The sequence below is a fragment of the Schistocerca gregaria genome, chromosome 10 (assembly GCF_023897955.1).
Source record: "Schistocerca gregaria isolate iqSchGreg1 chromosome 10, iqSchGreg1.2, whole genome shotgun sequence".
Classification (NCBI taxonomy): domain Eukaryota; kingdom Metazoa; phylum Arthropoda; class Insecta; order Orthoptera; family Acrididae; genus Schistocerca; species Schistocerca gregaria.
The window spans coordinates 81,605,564-81,627,500 of record NC_064929.1 but is presented as its reverse complement, the minus strand read 5'-3'; positions in this window follow the sequence as shown (position 1 = coordinate 81,627,500).

Sequence of the window (21,937 nt, the reverse complement as noted above, 5' to 3'; positions counted from 1 at the left end):
TTTTTACTTACTTTCAATACCTGGTCAGTGCAGGAAGTGAGGACTTTATTATTTGAAGTTCTGTAGTTAAAATTTTTGTACTTTCCAAAAATTTCACTTACAACATGACCACTGATATGGAAAGAAATGTTGCACATTGCTCACGCAAGACTTAAACAGATCATGCTAAGTAGGAAGTTCAGTTTAACAATATGTTAAATTTTTATTTTTCTGTAATTTAAAATTCACTTGAACGATTATTTTGATTGATACTGTCTTGAAACATAGAGCTGAGAGTTTCACTTAAAAGCAATCTAGTCACGTATCTGTGCTGTTCCTATTGCTGCATTTTGAGAGGTGGTCATCTCGGAGATGAAATTCATATAGGGACTTAAGATAACATGCCCTTAGTTTGCTGCCACACCACTTGGACCTCTCAAAGTTTCAGTCCATCACTCGCTTTCTTATTGGCTAATTTTTAGTCTTCCATGTCTATTTTTCGTTTCATAGTCAACAGAAATTGGTTTCATTGGTGTGCTTCCAGTTAAGGTTTCTAGTGTGCATTGCACTCTTTGAATTGCGTTTGACCACATTACTTGTATTCCGGTTTTATTCTTGTTGCATCAGATAATATTGGGTGCAGTAAATGATTTCAAACTTGTTCCTGTTTCATGTGAAACAGAAGCTGCTTCCATTGCTTGGTGTTCTGTTAACTTATTTTCATGATTTTGCTTATGAATGTGAGTGCGAACTGCTAGATTTAAGACCATTGTAAGTATATTGTTCATATTCTATGTAATCGAACTTTCTCACATGTAAAGGAAAACTCAGTTTTAGCAGATTTTGACAGTATTGCTATTCAACTTCATTACGGAATGGGTATGTAATTCTGCTTTGAATGGTGTTGCTTCTTGCCACTGAATGCTATTCAATCCTGGTGACCAGAGCATTCTTCCTTGCAAATGGGATGGTAGTTCTGAAAAGGTTTGCACACATTATTAACAGGAGTACAAACAGAACATTTTTGCAGAAGTCAATAAAAATTTCGACGGCCTCCATTAAATGAGAAAGTACGAAAAACAGGCGGTAGCAAAAATAATGTAGAATAGTAGCAATATACTTACAGTGCTATGAAGTCGAGCAGTTAGCACACATTCTTAAGCAATAACAAATAGACAAGAGGTTACAGAATACGATGTGACAAAACCAGTTTTTCGTATGAAACAAACAAATATATAATCGTTTACGTGCCCAATATTACGGATGAGAGTAAAAACTAAGCTGAATATGAGCAACGAATTTGCATTACAGTTCAGAGTAAAGTCATATAAGATGGTCGTTATTGGGAATATAATTTTCACATGATAATACAGTCAAAATTGCTATATTGGGTTTTACAAATAGACTTTTTGTCACCAGACTCTTCCGTATACCAAATGAATAATATCATCTAGTACTAATATTTTGAAAAGCAATCATGAATTTTGCTCGCCATATTTCTTGTATTCATGGCTCACTGTTTCTGTTTCATAACATGGGCCTTGCATTTCAGATATTTCAATCTGTGCTGGAGACACGCAAAACCATTACCTGCACCTGAATGTAAGAGGGAAGGACAGATTTATCAGTTTTTGTGGTTAGAACTTATTAAAGCACACTGTTTCTCATGCACCAACGTAGTTACACTACATACCACCATGTTATATCCAGTAATTCGAAGCTCTGATGAGGCAGAGGGTTCCAGCTTCCATTGGTGGGTAATATCAACAATATATAATTCTTCAAATTAGTATTGAGAATAGAATAAAAAATTGAGGCATTATTTTTCAGCACACACTTATAAAAATTGGACACAGTCAAAATACTGAAACAATCAGTTATTGTGTAGATCAGAACCTAGAAGCATGTGCTTGCAAGTTGTTATAGTCTGATTTAAAGTAGTTGTCACTTGATGTTTGCGCTGAGAAGTTGCGGCGTTGTCACAAGCACTGGCTGGAGGCAGCCGCCTCAGCGCATCGCTATCCCCGGCAATAGAAAATCGTATTAAAGCCTGTATCTTCTACAAAAAGTAAGTAAAAAATTTCAAACCCACATACGATGTATATCTTGACAATCTGTCAAATATCTATTTTTAATTTTAATTAGGACAAGAATTACGTTAATTTCTTTGAAACCATTTACATTCTTGATTTCGCAAACAGCATCTAACTTATCACATCATTACTGAAAAACTATTGGTGTCACAGCAAAATATTTTTTTCCATTCTTTACCAAAATAATGCACTCGGAAAATAATCCTTAAAAGTTTTTGTAGTGCATTACGTTTCCTGTATATAAATTTCTGAAAACAAGTATGATGTTTAAAATTTCTATCTCCTATAAATATTTACGTACAGAATCAGTCTCAGTGGTATCCATAAGCATATCAAATATCGTTTCTTAATTTTAATTAGGGCCATTGTTACATTAACTATTGAAGTGTGAGAAATTTTCGCGTCCGGAAAAGTTATCTTCTTTAGATTGCAAATCTCGAAAACTGTTAACACACATTGGATAACATCTTGGTGTTTATAAGAAAGGAAATTAATTAAAATTCAGTCTAACTTACTGTAAGGAGATGACAAGAGCTGGCCAAACAGTAATTCTTAGTCTCACAGCAAGAATAAGAATTAATCGAAATAAATTCACAATCACAATATTTAATGGCAGTAAGTACACTACACACCAATCAATGCGAAAACACCGCTTAATTCAGAGTCAGTGGAACTATCCTTGTCGCTGCTCGTATTGACAGTTATAATCAAGTCTGACACTTTGTTGTAAGACACCTTCATTGTTCCATGCGTCCTGTATCACTCCTTTCACGTGATGCGCTACCTTCTGACAGTCATCCGATGTCACATTTTCAACTGCTTCTTCCAAAAGGCGTTCCACTTCGGTTAATGTGAATTTTTTATTTTCTGTAGCAATATGCCGTTTAACCTGAGCCCAAATTAGCTCTATTGTGTTGAAATGGCAATGGTAAGGAGGCAATCTGAGCACTTCATTCCCGTATTATTTTGCTACTTTATCCACAATGTAAATTGGGTTCTTTGGCTTGTGTTGCGAGACATGTTATAATAATTCTGCCCTTGTCAAATTACTGTCGAACTGCACCTTATGTTTCTGTAACCGGCTTACAATGTCGTTTTTCCTCTTTGCCTTTGTGGGTGCTTTATCTTTTATTACTCAGTGATAAGGAGCGTTATCCTTAACAATGATAGAGTTTTTTGTAAAGTTCTAGAGCACACAGTCTTCAAACCATTTCACGAAAGGATTGTGGTTCATATCTTTGTGGTAGTCGGGAGGTCTTATTTGAACTGAGTAGCAGTATACAATTTGGAATGAAACCTTTTGAATTTCTGGCATGTGCTACAATTATCCTTTTTCCTCTGTCGATCGGAGCTGCCATACTACCGCTAATGGTACCGTCTGTCCAGCCTTTTTTAAAACTGTATCCTGCATTCACTCATATTTCATCAAGCCAAACAATATCATCAAAATTTGTCACCACTAATTCTCTAAGAAGCGGCATCGCCAGGCTGCAATATCTTGGTGTTCCATTAGTAACTTTCTGCCAGAGATGGATTTATAGTGGAATCCTAACGATTTCACGACTCGTAACAAAGGCGATTTACTACCCTAAAACAGGTCAGCCGCTGTGAGGGTAGCTCGTAGTTTTTTGAGTGCTGGCTACTCCTTTCTCGAAAAAAATGCATATGTTTGACGACGAATGGCATCTTCCTGAAAAGAGTCAAGTTTTGTGACCCTCTTCTCTAGTCGCCTCTTTTTCCCAGGTGTCTCCAATTTAGATGATTCACTTGAGCCTTCTTTCATGAATTTCTCCTTGCAGATTCTTATTACTGATTGTTCACTAACTTGCAGAGCAGCTGCAGTTCGCTCCACCACCTTATCCAAAGGAACGAGAGGCCCTCCTGCATCTCTCTCTCTCTCTCTCTCTCTCTCTCTCTCTCTCTCTCTCTCTCTCAAAATACTCCCTTAAGGAACACACGCCTGACTGCATGTAATGGCGCCATGTCTGCCACTTTTTGGAGGTCCCTAGGAGTGTGCAGCCTCGGCTGCCCTTTCTTGCGACTGCTTTCATCAGACATCGTAAATGCGCGAAGCTGCAAGTCACTGAAATCTTTCACCCGCACGTCTTCAACAGCTCGCTAAGGACTGGCTGGTTGGAACAATGCCTTAGTCAGCTCAGCAAAGTGAAGTGGCAGCCGACAGCGCCGGCTGCCATTGGTTTATTGGTGGCAGGAGCCCTGCAGCCCGTTGCCTGTCAAGTGACAACTACTTTAAATCAGACTATACTGCAGAATACTTCTCTTGTAATGGTCTACAGGTCCCTTTTAGTAACCTCTCTGCTGTTTATGAAAACACTAATGAACCCGACAGTACTTCGCAATTGCTAAATATGTGTGGAAATTGGATAATAATCCCTTCTAACCCCCCCCCCCCCTCTCTCTCTCTCTGTCCATTTCCTCCCTCCCCCCTCTCTCTGTCCATCTGCCCCCCCCTGACCTTATTTGTTGCTGTAGACAGAACCACAGAACCTTGATTGGGAATAGGTCAAAATCGGTTGGTATCAGTACACAGGGTTTGAGAGAGGCCTTTCCAATTGCTGGACCTGTGAGGATAGTATTGTAAGTGACAGTATTTCACATGGTATTAATATACAAACAGGTAGGAGTATAAAGTTAGTAATAACCCCAAGTTTTCTGTTAAAATTACTGCAAAAAGGAAAACAACTGCACATTTTCACAGCCTAGCTTAGCCTATTATTTCTCGGTTTAAGAGAAGGTGTTTATTGTATATCCATTGGTTGAGACTGTGCATGGTGTCTCACTCAGTTAGTTGAGAAGGGATTCATCCATCTGAATCTTTCCTTGAATTTGTGTGAATTTATCAAAACTTGCTAAGATCATGAATTTATTGAAATGAATAATCTGAATTCATTGTTCTGGAGTAATCATGGATTGTGCTTGATTGAGAAACTTTTATTCAGTGTGCTTCCAAACACTGTCTGTTCTCTTCTTCAGTCATTGACTCTATGATCGTGTACTTAGCTTACGTTGCACATATGCCAGCCGTTTTTTTTTTATGCCTTGCTGGTAACATTTTCCTCCAGAGAAATAAATCTCAAACTGAAACAACTGAATGTTTACAACACACCAGAGATATAACCACCACTGATAACACACTGAAATACCGCTTTCAGTTTTATTCTTTTTCACAGAAATCAGTAATCAATGTGGAATTTGTTGCTACGAAAACAGGCTACAGCGGAACTGTCAAACTGAATGCCACAGTTCTTTCATGGTATTTACATACAAAAATGCCATCTAAATTTCTGACTTCTGGTGGATTTTCGAAAGATTTAAATTTCTTAAGGCTGTGACAGGTAATATGAAATGGGATCATTGTTTGCGAACCTCACAATTGATGTTGTAACATATTAGAAAACGTCTCTTTGGCAGGAAGTTTAGCCTCACACAGGGAGAAAATCTTTGACTCGATGTTTGGTGTGAGTAATTGTATCGTGTGCATATTTCTTTGCATGTCTGTGTTTAGTAATAAATTGTGTTAATTTCATTTACTGGTATTTTGCTTCTTCCTGTGAATGTTCCCATATCTATTTGGCTGTTTCAGTCAGATTTCAGTAATGAATTTACCAATGAGTGTGTGACAAGGTAACAGGATCCTGATAAAATTTTCACGGACAGTGCTCAGGTTCAGTTAATTATGGTTACAATACAAGTAATTATGGTCTACCCAACTGGTAAAGGAAATGTGATCATGATGCACAATTAACAGAAATAAACAATGTAGCACATTACAGCTGCTCAGACAAAGCACTGAGGCTCATCAATGAGAAAAGGGCACAATGTTCAGTGATAGTGAGTTAAGAGATGGTGCGGGGTGAGGTACATATAGAGAAAGATGTTAAAGTCAGGTTCAATCTATTCCACAGTAAATTTGTGTCAATATTTGAAAGTAGCTACCTGGAAAAGTTATCCAGAAAAATCCATTTAAAAACAAGTAACCCAAGGATAATTAAGGGAATTAAAATCTCAATATAAGAGGAGGATACAAATTTTAATAAAGACCAGAGTAACTCAAGATCTGACATTACTGGCAGAAGTAAAGCCGTGAGGATGGGTTGTGAGTCCTGCTTGGATAGCTCAGTTGCCTGCAAAAGACAGAAGTCCTGCTTTAAAATCTCAGACCAGCACACATTTTGTTGTGGAGTAAAAATCTCATTCTGGAAACATCCCCCAGGCTGTGGCTAAGCCATGTCTCCACAGTAACCCTTCTTCCAGGAGTGCTACACTTGCAAAGTTTGCAGGGGAGCTGTGAAGTTAGGAAGGCAGGAGATGAGGTACTGTTGGAAGTAAAGCTGTGAGATTGGGTCATGACTCATGCTTGGGTAGCTCAGTTGTAGAGCACTTGCTTGCAAAAGGCCAATGTCCCGAATTAACTGATGGTTATACGCACAATTGATTTGCATCATACTTAACAGTGAGAAGGCAAACAGCTGTGCTTTGTAATTCAAAGAATGTTGCAAGGAGATAACATTTTCGTGATTGGAGAATTTTCTATATATTCAAATGACCCCACAGTTACCAGTAATCGAGCAGAATTAGTACTTTTTGCAGACAATACTAGTCTTGTAATAAATCCTATCAGAGACAGTGCAGCAGAAGAGATTTTGGTTATTATATTTCAAATAATTATTAAGAGATTGAAAATGACTCTATCCAAATTTGGAGAAAAATGCTATATTTGGTGCTGTGCAACAATTAATCTTACCATCAACTGATGTAGCACAGCAGCAGGAGCCAGTAAACTAGATGAAAACTGGAAGTGGAAGAAGCATTTTACTGATCCATTGAAACAATTAAGGTTAGCTACTTCTGCTGTTCATGTGTGAGTCTTGGAAACAAATGATCAACTTAACTTCTTTTGTATACTTCCACTCAATAATGTCTTAACAGAATAATTTTATGGGTAACTCATGTAGAAAGAAAGCATCGATGTACAAAAATGAGCAGTAAGAATAATATGTGCTCTTCACCTGCAGTCATGGTGTAGGTACCTCTTCAAGGAGTTATGAATTTTAACTGTTTCAATACAGTATATTTATTCACTAATGAAATTCATCATAAATTATAAATTGCAATTTGAGAAGAATAGTGATGTCCATACCTTCTACACTAGAGGAAAATGATCTTTATTACCCATTATTAAAGTTCTGGCTCAGAAGAGAGTACAATGGCACAAGCTAAAATTTTTGATCATTTGCCCAATACCATAAAATGTCTTCACAGGTAGCAAAGCAAGTATTAAATCTTTTCTGGAAAACTATTCTATGGAGTGATTTTTCTTTAGAAACTGGTAATCTGTAAAGAAAGCTATGTATAGATGTACGAGAAGTAGTAAAAAATAATACGTTAATTAATATTTACACCAATTGAGCATACCTATCTTGTCAACTGAATCGTTCCATGTCATTTCGATAAGAGATCTGTTTAACTGATAATGGGACATCGCAATTAAATAAGAATATACATTGCATGTTTAGTAAATAATGTAGGAGCAGGAATGGTAGAGTGTGCGTTGCATTAGTGTTAATTGACAAGCGTCAGATGTTCGTACTGCAATATAGAAACGTGAAATGCTTCAAACCATTACAAGAGCTTATGAAACCACATGTTTCTCATTGATGGGAGAAAAGAAATGGAGGAGATACGAACTGTGCCTTTCAGAATCGGCAATCAGATGAGAACATATCTTGTACTAGCTTTGTAATTAATAGTATTGCATTGATATGGGAATGTGGATTATAGATTTTTAAAAAGGCGAAGCAAAATTTTAAGTTTAAATGTATAATGGACAAAGGAAATTTATAGTACAAAAATAATAGAGGCAGTTGTATGTCATTTGTTGGTGCATGACGTAAATACCCTGCTGAGGACAAAAAAAATGCAACACTTTCAAGGATAACGTCACTTTATTGACAGGTGAGGTTACAAGCAGATATAACACATTCAAACCAAGTGGAAGACATCACAATAAAGGCTGTTACATCAGTACACAGCGTACTGCGTACTCCTCTCTGGTGGCAATGCAGGTGTGTGACATCCTCTGATAGACTGTCATAAGCATGCTGCACCTTTTGTTGCAGTTTGGCAACTGATCTCTGAGGCCACGAATAACGAATAGGTTCCCACTTTGTCATGTCCTGTACGTGTTCAATTGGCGATCTTGCTGGCCGGGGCAACTGTTATGAACCACAAAGAGCACAGTGTGTTTCACCTGATGCATGTGGACGTCACTGTCCCACTTACAGACACAACATACTGTCATCACTGAAGACAACAGAGTGACAATCCACTCTCCAGTCAACCCCCTGCAGGCCCGGGGGTTTGAATAGGCCCGAGGTATTCCTGCCTCCCATAAGAGGCAAATAAAAGGAGTCTCACAACTTTCGGCCTTTATAAGATTTGACCTCCATTTTTTAAAATTTTCCGTAAGAGCCAGCCAATTGGAGAAGGGCGCCTTACATGGTGCATCATGTCCATCATGCATTGAGATTTTTAGCCCACTTTCTTGTCGTGTTATTGCAGTTCCACTCATCCTCCATCTCTTGAGCGAGGACACCTTCCTGTGTGCATTTTCTTCCATCCACTATGGAGTGTCATTTTCTGCGCTGACAAGGTCCATGGAATTCTTTCCACCTCATATTCGGCACGGTAGCCAGTCCATTGTGGTGGGGCTGCCATGTACCCTGTTGGTTGTAGCCCCCTGACAACACAGGGATTGCTCTGCTGATGCCTGCACTGTTAACTCCCTATGTATTCCATGGAGTAGATGCCCATCACCCTGGGACACCAGGACTCGGGGCAATGGGCATCCTGCCAAGAGGCCCTTGCTGAGGCTGGGTGGCGCCCGTGGGGAGGGCCCCTGGTCGCAGATTGTGGACGTCCATTCCATCCCAATACTCCATGTACCCCACCTCCCATCTGTGTCAACTGGGGAGAGCATCATTCTCCTTGCTCGCCAGAGTGCAGGATTTTACATAAGGAGAGGAAAATAATGAAATATAAGACCATGGACCAACTCACCTACACTAAGGCTAAGAGGAAATTTAAGTGCCTACATCGTGTGGCTATGACCTCCTCTTACACCGTTGCTACAGTTGTCGCCCCCCATCAGTTCCTCGCATTCCTGTCACTTCTCAAAACCAGAAGCCTACACCTGCCCACTTGATGGTGGGAGACACTTCCCTCCCTGTTGCTCCCGCACCACCTTCTTCGGGAGCAACACCCCCTCCCCCAACCATTGGGGATACCAGTCCCCACTTGTGAGCCATAGAAGCGTACGTCTTCTTCGGCTCCTCTCGCTAGGAAGGGGTGTGTTTGGTCACTCCCTTCCCAGGTTTCTGCTAGTGGGAAAGATGACACCCACCAGTGGCTGAAGAGCCCAAAAGCAGCTGGTCGTAGAGCTTCACGATCATCCTCAGTCCCGGATATTGTATCAGTGAAGTCCTCCCAGTCAGGTAAGCCCCAGGAGCAGCAAGAGAAATCCAAATAGAACTTCCCCAAGACCAACGAAATCGGAGTGGCGCCCACACCACCGCTACCTACAAGCTCTGCGTCTGCGGGTGATGTGTAGAATCTGGTGTCCGCTGAGGAGCTAGATCTCACCGGACATACCAGACAATGTACTTCAAGTGTCTGCTTTTGACCGAGAAGACAGTGTTGGTAGTTTGCTTACAGAATTTCCTGAACTATTTTCAGAAGGAATGGGAAAAGCTAATAACTTTGCAGTGCATGTTACAGTGAAAGAGAATGCATAGCCTAAGTTTTTCCTAGCCGTGTTCCAATTGCTTTAAGAGACAAAGTAGCCAGTGAACTGAAAGAATTGCAAGATAATGGTGTAGTTGCTCCCATTCAAGCTCGTCAGTGGGCAAGTCCTCTCATTTTGTTGCGAAGCCTTCTGGTCGCATCTGCATTTGTGTTGACTTCAAGTCTACGTCAACCAACAGACGGTAGTTGACACTTATCTGTTACCTCACTCTGAGGAACGAATGGACAGGCTTTGTGCAGTGCATTACTTTTCTAAGATAGATTTTTGTGATACCTACTTGCAAACTCCATTAGCTGAAGAATCACAGAAAGTGTTTGTTGTAAATACACACTTAGAACTGTTCCAGTATTTGCATTTGTCCTTTGGCAGTGCTTCTGCACCCACCATTTCTCAACATTACTTGGAGCAGCTGACTGCAGAAGTACCATTTTGTTCAAACTACCTTGACAATAATGTTGTCTCAAGTCGTACACCAGAGGAACACATTGCCAATTTGTATACTCATTTTACAAGTGATGTCAGAAACAGGACTCAAGTGCTGTCAAGAAAGTGTGACGTTTTTCAAACTGAACTACAATACTTAGGTCATATAATAAACAATGGGGGTGTGCGCCTCCTCCAATCTCATTTTCTTGCAATCCATGACTTGCCTGTTCCTCACAATGCATCTGAACTGCAGTCAGTACTAGGCAAGATGACGTACTATGTTCAGTTCGTACCAAATGCCGCTCAGATCACGGCTCCATTGCATCACTTTCGTCGCAAAAATGTGCCTTTTGTGTGAACTAAAGACTGTCAAGATGCATTTCAGAAACTCGAAAATACTTTGATTAGTGGCAGATGTTTAGTGCATTTTGACCCTGCTAAGCTGGTAGTTTTTCAAGTTGAAGCTTCTTCCTACGGAATCGGCACTGTGCTTTTGCACAGAATTGGTGCACAAGACAGACCTATTGCATTTGCCTCAAAGTTGTCAACTCAAACTCAGTGCAATTATTCTCAAATAGTACAAGAGGCTCTCGATATTGTGTATGGTGTGACCAAATTTCATTCATATTTGTATGGTCACAATGCTCTATTTAGTGACAGATCACAAGCCTTTGCAGTCCTTGTTTCATCCATCAAAGAGGTTCCTACACACACTGGTCAAAAATTGCAACATTGGACTTTGTTGCTTAGTGTTATCAGTATGGAATTTTGTACAGACCTACGGCAAAGCATGGCAGTGCAGATTTGTTTAATTTTATTTTTATTTATTTATTTTCGAGTTCCGTTGATCCTTGATGGGAGTGTATCGCTAGGATGTGGAACGTGTAGATGATTGTGAGGCAACGAACTTAACATATATAAGCAGATACATGAAAAAGGACATCCACATGTCAAATAATTACACACAAAAATTCAGATAACAACACAGATAATAGTGCAATAATGACACAGAAGATTACATAAACAAATTTAAAGTAATTCACCAAAAAAATATTCTGCCTACAAGTGATATGCTAAACTAAATAACCAGCTCTATTATAAATGCACGAAATTAAACAAATTCAATAAGTATTACACATTATCAAAGAATTCCTGTAAAGAATAGAAAGAATTATCCAAAAGATAAAGTTTTAGCTCTGTTTTGAATTTAGTAAGATCCCCAGCGACTGATTTGATATGGACAGGAAGTTTATTGAACACTTTTATACTTGAATAATGAACTCCTTTCTCTACCATGCTGAGATTTTTTAAATCTTTGTGAAGATCATGTTTTCTTCTTGTATTGTGATCATGGTACGCACTATTCATTTAGTAAATTTGCATAATTTTTGTTCACGAAGCACATTAGTGACAAGATGTATTGACAAGGCATGGTGAGGATCGCCAGCTGTTTGAATAAATTTCTGCAAGAAGATCTAGGAAGCACTCTACTCATAATCCTGATAACATTCTTCTGTGCAAGGAAGACTTTATTTGCTTGTTGCTGATTTCCCCAGAATATGATGCCATACGTCATAAGTGAATGGAAATAACCAACATACACAGTTTTGATTGTTTCCATGTCACAAACGGATGCAATTGAGCAAATAGCAAATGCTGCTGAATTCAGTCTTTTACATAGGTTAGTGATGTAGACAGACCAGTTTAGTTTGTTTTCAATTTGTAAACCCAGAAATTTGTCTCCACATTTTATTTCAGCATTTTCCAATTTTTTGTTTACTGTTTGAAACTGAATGAAATGAGTCTTATTTACAGTGAGGGACAAACCATTTGCTGTGAACCAATGTAGAACTTCTTGGAATATAGGGTTGCAGTGTTCTCTAGACTGCAGTTGGGTACCTAGTCAATCATAATGGTTGTGTCATCTGCAAATAGGGTGAAGTGTGCTTCTTGGGTCCAACACCATGGGAGGTCATTTCAAAGATTAAGAAAAGTAAGGGACCAAGCAACGAGCCCTGCGGCACACCACATTTTAATGTACCCCAATCTGAGCTAGCAGGCACCTTTGGACAATAGTTTGATACTACCTTCTGATTTCTGTCATCTAGATATGACTCAAGCCACATCCCTACTTTATCTTCTAAGCCATAATGCTCAGGCTTTCTTAGTGGAATCTTGTGGTCTACACAGTTAATTGCTTTTGACAGATCACAAAAAATTCCAACTGGTGACATTTTCTTGTTAATTGATTCAAGGAGTTGGTTGACAAATGAGAAAATGGCTTGTTCACTCGAGACACCCTTTTGGAATCCAAACTGATTTTTATTGAGGATGTTATATTTATTAAGGTGGGCAGATTCTATTGTACATAAGTTTCACAAGGATTTTTGAAAGACTGCTTAACAATGAAATTGGGCGGTAGTTAGAAACCTGTGCTTTATCATCCTTTTTGAAGAGTGGTTTAACAACTGCAAATTTTAGTCTATTAGGGATGGTACCTTGATTTAGAGATTTATTAAATATGTGTCACAAACCTTTAAGAATATATTTGTGGCAATGTTTCAGTACTTTGATAGATATATTTTCTACACCACTGGAATTTTTGTTTTTGATTTGGCATATCATCTTCTCGATCTCATCTGCTGTGATGTAGGGTACATACATCAAGCTAATTTTTCTCTGCACAGCTTTTTGTAGAAGGTTCATGGCTTCTCCATAGACCCCTTACATGCAATTTGATCCGCTGCTGTCAGAAAATGATTGTTGAAGATATTGGGCAACTATTTCCCCTTCATCTTCCATGCTTCCATGGTGACACACTTGGATACTGTCTGTATCCTCTGAAACTTTTCCTGTCTCCCTTTTTACTGCCTTCCAATTTTTTTCTATTTTATTATTTGATCTGTCAATTTCAGATTCAGATCAAATAATAAAATAGAAATTTCAGATTCCTACCCTCATGAACCATGGGCCTTGCCGTTGGTGGCGAGGCTTGCATGCCTCAGCGAAACAGATGGCCGTACCGTAGATGCAACCACAACGGAGAGGTATCTGTTGAAAGCCCAGACAAACGTGTGGTTCCTGAAGAGGAGCAGCAGCCTTTTCAGTAGTTGCAGGGGCAACAGTCTGGATGACTGACTGATCTGGCCTTGCAACACTAACCAAAATGACCTTGCTGTGCTGGTACTGCGAACGGCTGAAAGCAAGGGGAAACTACGGCCGTAATTTTTCCCGAGGGCATGCAACTTTACTGTATGGTTAAATGATGATGTCGTCTTCTTGGGTGAAATATTCCAGAGGTAAAATAGTCCCCCATTCGGATCTCCGGGTGGGGACTACTCAAGAGGACATTGTTATCAGGAGAAAGAAAACTGGCGTTCTACTTATCGGAGCGTGGAATGTCAGATCCCTTAATCGGGCAGGTAGGTTAGAAAATTTAAAAAGGGAAATGGATAGGTTAAAGTTAGATATAATTGGAATTATTGAAGTTCGGTGGCAGGAGGAACAAGACTTTTGGGCAGGTGAATAAATACAAAATGAAATAGGAGTAATGCAGGAGTAGGTTTAATAATGAATAAAAAAATAGGAGTGTGGGTAAACTTTACCAACAGCATAGTGAACGCATTATTGAGGCCAAGGTAGACACGAAGCCCATGCCTACTACAGTAGTACAAGTTTATATGGCAACTAGCTTTGCAGATGGTGCAGAAATTGATGAAATGTATGATGAGGTAAAAGAAATTATTTAGGTAGTGAAGGGAGATGAAATTTTAATAGTCATGGGTGAATGGAATTCGAGAGTAGGAAAAGGGAGAGAAGGAAACATAGTGGGTGAATATGGATTGGGCAGAGAAATGAAAGAGGAAGCCTTCTATAGCCCTCTGTCACATAACCCGATTGCATTAACTTAATATTGTGGCCAAGTTTTGCCATTGAAAGGCAGAGGAAGTGTTGCTGCAATCTGCTCGCACAGCATTAGCCTGATGCCATGCTGCACACAGACAATGTACACACAGGAGGCGGACCATGCCCAGCATGCGTGTGACCCGGATCCCATACTGAGTGCATGACTGCAGTGTAAGCACCTTGTCATTTGACCTATTATGGTAATTTTCACGTGCAGGCTTACTATGTCTGTTAAGAGGAAAATCTTCCAGAAACTTCAGGAATGACACAAACAGAGGACCCACTCTAAAACCAAACACACCTTCTGATAGTCACCTGTGTGTTGTCGCCAGGCTAGAGACTTAAAATATTGGAGGAACTGTCTGAAGAACAGCAGTATTGAGAACGCAGACTCAGGATTGTGAGACCGCATGTAGCCAATTAGTGGGACTGTGCTGGTCGCATACAGTAATAAGAGGCATTGAGTTAGAGCAACTCTCTTCAGTAATGCTAAGAAAAGACTTCCATTGAATTTTGGTTATTCAGAGTTTCATTTAGCCCCGAGTTTTCTCGACGAGTTACACCGAGTTCCGTGTCTCGGAACCCTCATTAGCTTGTAGATTCCTTACAGGGTGGAGTCCTTTACGCTGCAACTGACAAGTGACTTTCACAAGGGCAGCGTAAAGGACTCCACCCTGTAAGGAATCTACAAGCTAACGAGGGTTTCAGGACACGGAACTTGGTGTAACTCGTCGAGAAAACTCAGGGCTAAATGAATCTCTGAATAACCAAAATTCAATGGAAGTCTTTTGTCAATCAAATCGTGTCCTCCTTACCCCTTCTCGGAACATGACACATCTATAATTGCGTAAGTGTTACCAGTGCAGCATTTTATGCATGAACTGGCCTCTTAGTTGTGTCCTGTAAATATCTGATGGGATCCGCGTCGGCCAAATAATTTACACAGGTCGTCTGGATGTTCTTCGACCAGTCACAAACAATTGCAACGTCATCCATAAAAATTCCATCATTATTTGGCTACAAATGGTCTTCGAGTAGCCAAATGTAACCATTTTCAGTCACTGTTCAGTTTAGTTGGACCAGAGGACCCAGTCCACTCCACGTTAAACAGCCCACATCATTACAAAGCCACCACCGGCTCGCACAGTGCCTTCTCGACAACGCTGCTTCGTGGCATCTGCGCGCACTCGAATCCTAATGTCAGCTCTTACCAATTGAAATTGGGACTTCTCTGATCAGGCCACAGTTTTCTAGTCGTGTAGGGTCCAATTGATGTGATTACGAGCCAGGAGAGATGGTGCAGGTGACAATGTGCTGTTAGCAAAGGCACTCACATTGGTCATCTGTTGCCAGACTCTGTTAACACCAAATTTTCCCACACTGTCCAAACAGATGTGTTTGTCACACAACCCACATTGAGTTCTGAAGTTATTTCACACAGTGTCATTTGTCTGTTAGCAGTAACAACTCTACACCAACCCTGCTGCTCTCGGTTATTAAGTGAAGGCTGTTGGCAACTGTGTTGTCCACAAGAAAGATAATGCCTAAAATTTCGTATTCTCGTCAAACTCTCAACACTGTGCATCTCGGAATAGTGGATTCCATAATTACTTCTGAAATTTAGCGAACCATGCAACTAGCTCCAACTACCGTTCCTCGTTCGAAGTCTTTTAATTCTCGTCGTGCAGCTGTAGTCGTACCAGAAACCGTTCCGAGTACAAGTGACAGTCCCACCAATGCGCTGCCATTTGATACCTCATTCACGCAATACTACCGTCGTCTGTAAATGTATGTATTGCTGTCCCGTGACTTTTGTCACCTCAGTGTAAATGAACACCAGGTCATCCATTCTCCTACAAACTACCGCTCTGTAAAATAGACACTCTGACAACACTGTCAGTTGTACTGCTCGAAGTGTGTTTTACGCAACGATTGTTGTCACACGCACCACTGCTTGGGCTTCCTTGATGATGTTGCAAATTCTTTTCAACGTAGTTGCGAGACCTGTTATTCCACAGTGCGTGGTAGCCCTTTCCCTTTCTGTTTCTGCTTATGAATGCCAATTCTCAATTCTGTCATTGTTACTAGCACAAATTCATTAAATACACCCACAAGGCATTATATACAAGCTAAAAATATAATTAACGCTATGTCTCTTTTTTGAGGAATTTTGAAGTATGGGCATAAACAACTTTCTTCTAAAATAAAAAAATAAATAAAAAATTACAGTTCTGTGTTATAAATCTGTTTCGAGTACCTGTTTCTTCAGTATGGAATGCATTGACTTATTCCATATGGATTTCTACAGAAAAGAGTGTTTCACTTAATGAGTGTTAATTACAAATGAGATTCAGGAACAAATCATGGCCATTAAGTGAAGTAGCATGTACAGTGTAAAATTGACAATGCAAATAAATCATGCAAAATACATTTGATACATAATCAGTTTTTATTTTATTATTAGTTAAGATACACATTAAGTCACAAGACTTTAACAGTCCCACAATCAGTTGGTAAAAATACAATTTTGTTAGTGATGGGCTTGATAAGGCAGCTTGTGAAACATTACTAAATGCCTTTTGTGAAAACTATGTAGAACAGATAGTTTGGAGCTCCACTCACGATAGAAATATATTGCATCTAAAAGCAGCAAATAGATCTGGCTTCTTCGAGGACCTCCACACTGAAACGGGTATCAGTGACCGTGATATAGTTGTGGAAACAGTGAATACCAATGTCCAAAGGCAAAAAACAAGCAGAAGGATATGTATGGTCAGTAAATTAGATAAAACATCAGTGTTGTCATATCTCAGTGATGAACCTGAAACTTTCAGGACACAGCCGGAGCATGTAGAGTAACTCTGGCACAAGTTTAAAAGAGTAATTGACCATGCACTGGATAGATATGTCCCCAGTAGTACTGTTCCAAATGGGAAGGATCCTTTATGGCATACAGTCACTATAAATAAATTGCTAAGGAAACAGACAACTGCCTAATAGGTGTAAAACAAAACACAGGACTATTGATAGAGAGATGCTGAATAAAATCCATTTGGTTGCCAGGTGGGCAATGCACAATGCATTCAGTGACTACCATAGCAGAATGTTGTCAAGCGATCTTTCACAAAACTAAAAAAAATTCTGGTGATCTGTAAAGGCTGTTAGTGGCACTAAAGTTAGCGTCCAGTCTTAGTGAATGAGATAAGAACTGACAATGAGGGAACCAAAGCAAAAGCTGAAATGCTTAACTCCATTTTCAAAAGTTCCTTTACAAAGGAAAACCCAGAGGAATTGCCTCAATTTCATCCTTGTGCTGCCAAAAAGATGAATGAAATAAGTATTAGTGTCACAGGTGTTGAAAAACAGCTGAAATCATTAAAATTGGACAATGCTCCAGGGCCTGATGGAATCGCTGTTGGATTCTATATCAGATTTGTGACTAAGTTAGCCCTTCTTCAAATTATAACCTGTCAAAGGTCTCTCAAGCAAAAAACCATGCCCAGTAGCAGAGGAAAGCACAAGTAACACCGCTCTACAAGAAGGGTAGTAGAAGTAATCCACTAAACTATCATCCAATATCTTTAACCTCAATTAGATAGTTAGTTATTTAAATGTTCCGTAGATCATTTGAACGATCCTTTTATCAAAATGATGTGGAATGAGTCAGTTTACAGGATATGTATACATGATTAGTGGTGACATTAATGAACACATTATAATTTTATTCCTACTCGTGCAACTTCACTTGGGTCATCTAAGAACCACACACCAATTTCAATGCTTCCTTTTTCGTTGTTCTTTCTTTTTCCTCCAGTCTTCCTTCATCTTTTCATTATGTATCCTTTTTCTCTCCTTGGACCATTTTGACCCTGTCTTCATTTCCCTCCTACCTTGAAATCCTTCCATTTTTAACCCTTTCCTCTTGAAAATCTTTCTTTCTGATTCATCTTTTTCACTTATGTTGTGTCTTTCAACATCTTTCCTAACTTCTTGAATCCATGTTGTTGTTGACTTATTGTCACAGAGATATTTAAAAATCTGTTTGGTTAACCTGTTGCTGTTCATTCTGTATAAGTGTCCAAAAAATAGCAGTCGTCTTTTTTTAGTGTTTCATTTATTGCGATAAACTTCTTCATTGTTTCTTAATGTCCATACCTCTGTATTTTGTGGTGGCCCAAGTATTTTTCAAATGATTTTTCTTTCTAGGACTTCAAGTTTGTGTAGCTTGTAGTTCAGTACTAAACATTCACTTGCATAAAGACATTCTGGTTTTACTACTGTGTTGTAGTGCTGTATCTTCAAATTTTTAGACAGACAGACACTTTTATTTAGACATTACTAGTTATACCACAAGCTCTCTCCACTTTATGTACTCTTTATTCTACAGTGAATTTTTCTAATCCATTTTCTTAGATAATTTCTCCCAAATATTTAAGTTTATTTACCCTCTTTATCTAGTCATGAACCATGGACCTTGCCGTTGGTGGGGAGGCTTGCATGCCTCAGCGATACAGATAGCCGTACCGTAGGTGCAACCACAACGGAGGGGTATCTGTTGAGAGGCCAGACAAACGTGTGGTTCCTGAAGAGGGGCAGCAGCCTTTTCAGTAGTTGCAAGGGTAACAGTCTGGATGATTGACTGATCTGCCCTTGTAACAATAACCAAAACGGCTTTGCTGTGCTGGTACTGTGAACGGCTGAAAGCAAGGGGAAACTACGGCCGTAATTTTTCCCGAGGGCATGCAGCTTTACTGTATGATTAAATGATGATGGTGTCCTCTTGGGTAAAATATTCTGGAGGTAAAATAGTCCCCCATTCGGATCTCCGGGCGGGGACTACTCAAGAGGATGTCGTTACCAGGAGAAAGAAAACAGGCATTCTACGGATCGGAGCATGGAATGTCAGATCCCTTAATCGGGCAGGTAGGTTAGAAAATTTAAAAAGGGAAATGGATAGGTTAAAGTTAGATATAGTGGGAATTAGTGAAGTTTGGTGGCAGGAGGAACAAGTCTTCTGGTCAGGTGACTACAGGGTTATAAACACAAAATCAAATAGGGGTAATGCAGGAGTAGGTTTAATAATGAATAGGAAAATAGGAATGCGGGTAAGCTACTACAAACAGCATAGTGAACGCATTATTGTGGCCAACATAGATACGAAGCCCATGCCTACTACAGTAGTACAAGTTTATATGCCAACTAGCTCTGCAGATGATGAAGAAATTGAAGAAATGTATGATGAAATAAAAGAAATTATGCAGATAGTGAAGAGAGACAAAAATTTAATAGTCATGGGTGACTGGAATTCGAGTGTAGGAAAAGGGAGAGAAGGAAACATAGTAGGTGAATATGGATTGGGGCTAAGAAATGAAAGAGGATGCCGCCTGGCAGAATTTTGCACAGAGCACAACTTAATCATACCTAACACTTGGTTTAAGAATCATGAAAGAAGTTTGTATACATGGAAGAACCCTGGAGATACTAAAAGGTATCAGATAGATTATATAATGGTAAGACAGAGATTTAGGAACCAGGTTTTAAATTGTAAGACATTTCCAGGGGCAGATGTGGACTCTGACCACAATATATTGGTTATGACCTGTAGACTAAAACTGAAGAAACTGCAAAAATGTGGGAAATTAAGGAGATGCGACCTGGATAAACTGAAAGAACCAGAGGTTGTACAGAGTTTCAGGGAGAGCATAAGGGAACAATTGACAGGAATCAGGAATGGGGGAGAGAAATACAGTAGAAGAAGAATGGGTAGCTTTGAAGGATGAAGTGGTGAAGGCAGCAGAGGATCAAGTAGATAAAAAGACGAAGGCTAGTAGAAATCCTTGGGTAACAGAAGAAATATTGAATTTAATTGATGAAAGGAGAAAATATAAAAATGCAGTAAATGAAGGAGACAAAAAGGAATACAAACGTCTCAAAAATGAGATCGACAGGAAGTGCAAAATGGCTAAGCAGGGGTGGCTAGAGGACAAATGTAAGGATGTAGAGGATTATCTCACTAGGGGTAAGATAGATACTGCCTACAGGAAAATTAAAGAGACCTTTGGAGATAAGAGAACCACTTGTATTAACATCAAGAGCTCAAATGGAAACCCAGTTCTAAGCAAAGAAGGGAAAGCAGAAAGGTGGAAGGAATAGATAAAGGGTCTATATAAGGGCGATGCACTTGAGGACAATATTATGAAAATGGAAGAGGATGTAGATGAAGATGAAATGGGAGATATTATATTGCATGAAGAGTTTGACAGAGCACTGAAAGGCCTGAGTCGAAACAAGGCCCCCGGAGTAGACAACATTCCATTGGAACTACTGACGGCCTTGGGAGAGCCAGTCCTGACAAAACTCTACCATCTGGTGAGCAAGATGTATGAAACAGGCGAAATACCCTCAGACTTCAAGAAGAATATAATAATTCCAATCTTAAAGAAAGCAGGTGTTGACAGATGTGAAAATTACCGAACTATCAGTTCAATAAGCCACAGCTGCAAAAACTAACACGAATTCTTTACAGACGAATGGAAAAACTAGTAGAAGCCGACCTCGGGGAAGATCAGTTTGGATTCTGTAGAAACACTGGAACACGTGAGGCAATACTGACCCTACGACTTATCTTAGAAGAAAGATTAAGGAAAGGCAAACCTACGTTTCTAGCATTTATAGACTTAGAGAAAGCTTTTGACAATGTTGACTGGAATACTGTCTTTCAAATTCTAATGGTGGCAGGGGTAAAATACAGGGAGCGAAAGGCTATTTACAATTTGTACAGAAACCAGATGGCAGTTATAAGAGTCGAGGGACATGAAAGGGAAGCAGTGGTCGGGAAGGGAGTAAGAGAGGGTTGTAGCCTCTCCCCAATGTTATTCAATCTGTATATTGAGCAAGCAGTAAAGGAAACAAAAGAAAAATTCGGAGTAGGTATTAAAATCCACGAAGAAGAAATAAAAACTCTGAGGTTTGCCGATGACATTGTAATTCTGTCAGAGACAGCAAAGGACTTGGAAGAGCAGTTGAATGGAATGGATAGTGTCTTGAAAGGAGGATATAAGATGAACATCAACAAAAGCAAAACAAGGATAATGGAATGTAGTCGAATTAAAACGGGTGATACTGAGGGAATTAGATTAGGAAATGAGACACTTAAAGTAGTAAAGGAGTTTTGCTATTTAGGGAGCAAAATAACTAATGATGGTCGAAGTAGAGAGGATATAAAATGTAGACTGGCAATGGCAAGGAAAGCGTTTCTGAAGAAGAGAAATTTGTTAACATGGAGTATAGATTTAAGTGTCAGGAAGTCATTTCTGAAAGTATTTGTATGGAAGTGAAACATGGACGATAAATAGTTTGGACAAGAAGAGAATAGAAGCTTTCGAAATGTGATGCTACAGAAGAATGCTGAAGATTAGATGGGTAGATCACATAACTAATGAGGAGGTATTGAATAGGATTGGGGAGAAGAGAAGTTTGTGGCACAACTTGACCAGAAGAAGGGATCGGTTGGTAAGACATGTTCTGAGGCATCAAGGGATCACCAATTTGGTATTGAAGGGCAGTGTGGAGGGTAAAAATCATAGAGGAAGACCAAGAGATGAATACACTAAGCAGATTCAGAAGGATGTAGGTTGCAGTAGGCACTGGGAGATGAAGAAGCTTGCGCAGGATAGAGTAGCATGGAGAGCTGCATAAAACCAGTCTC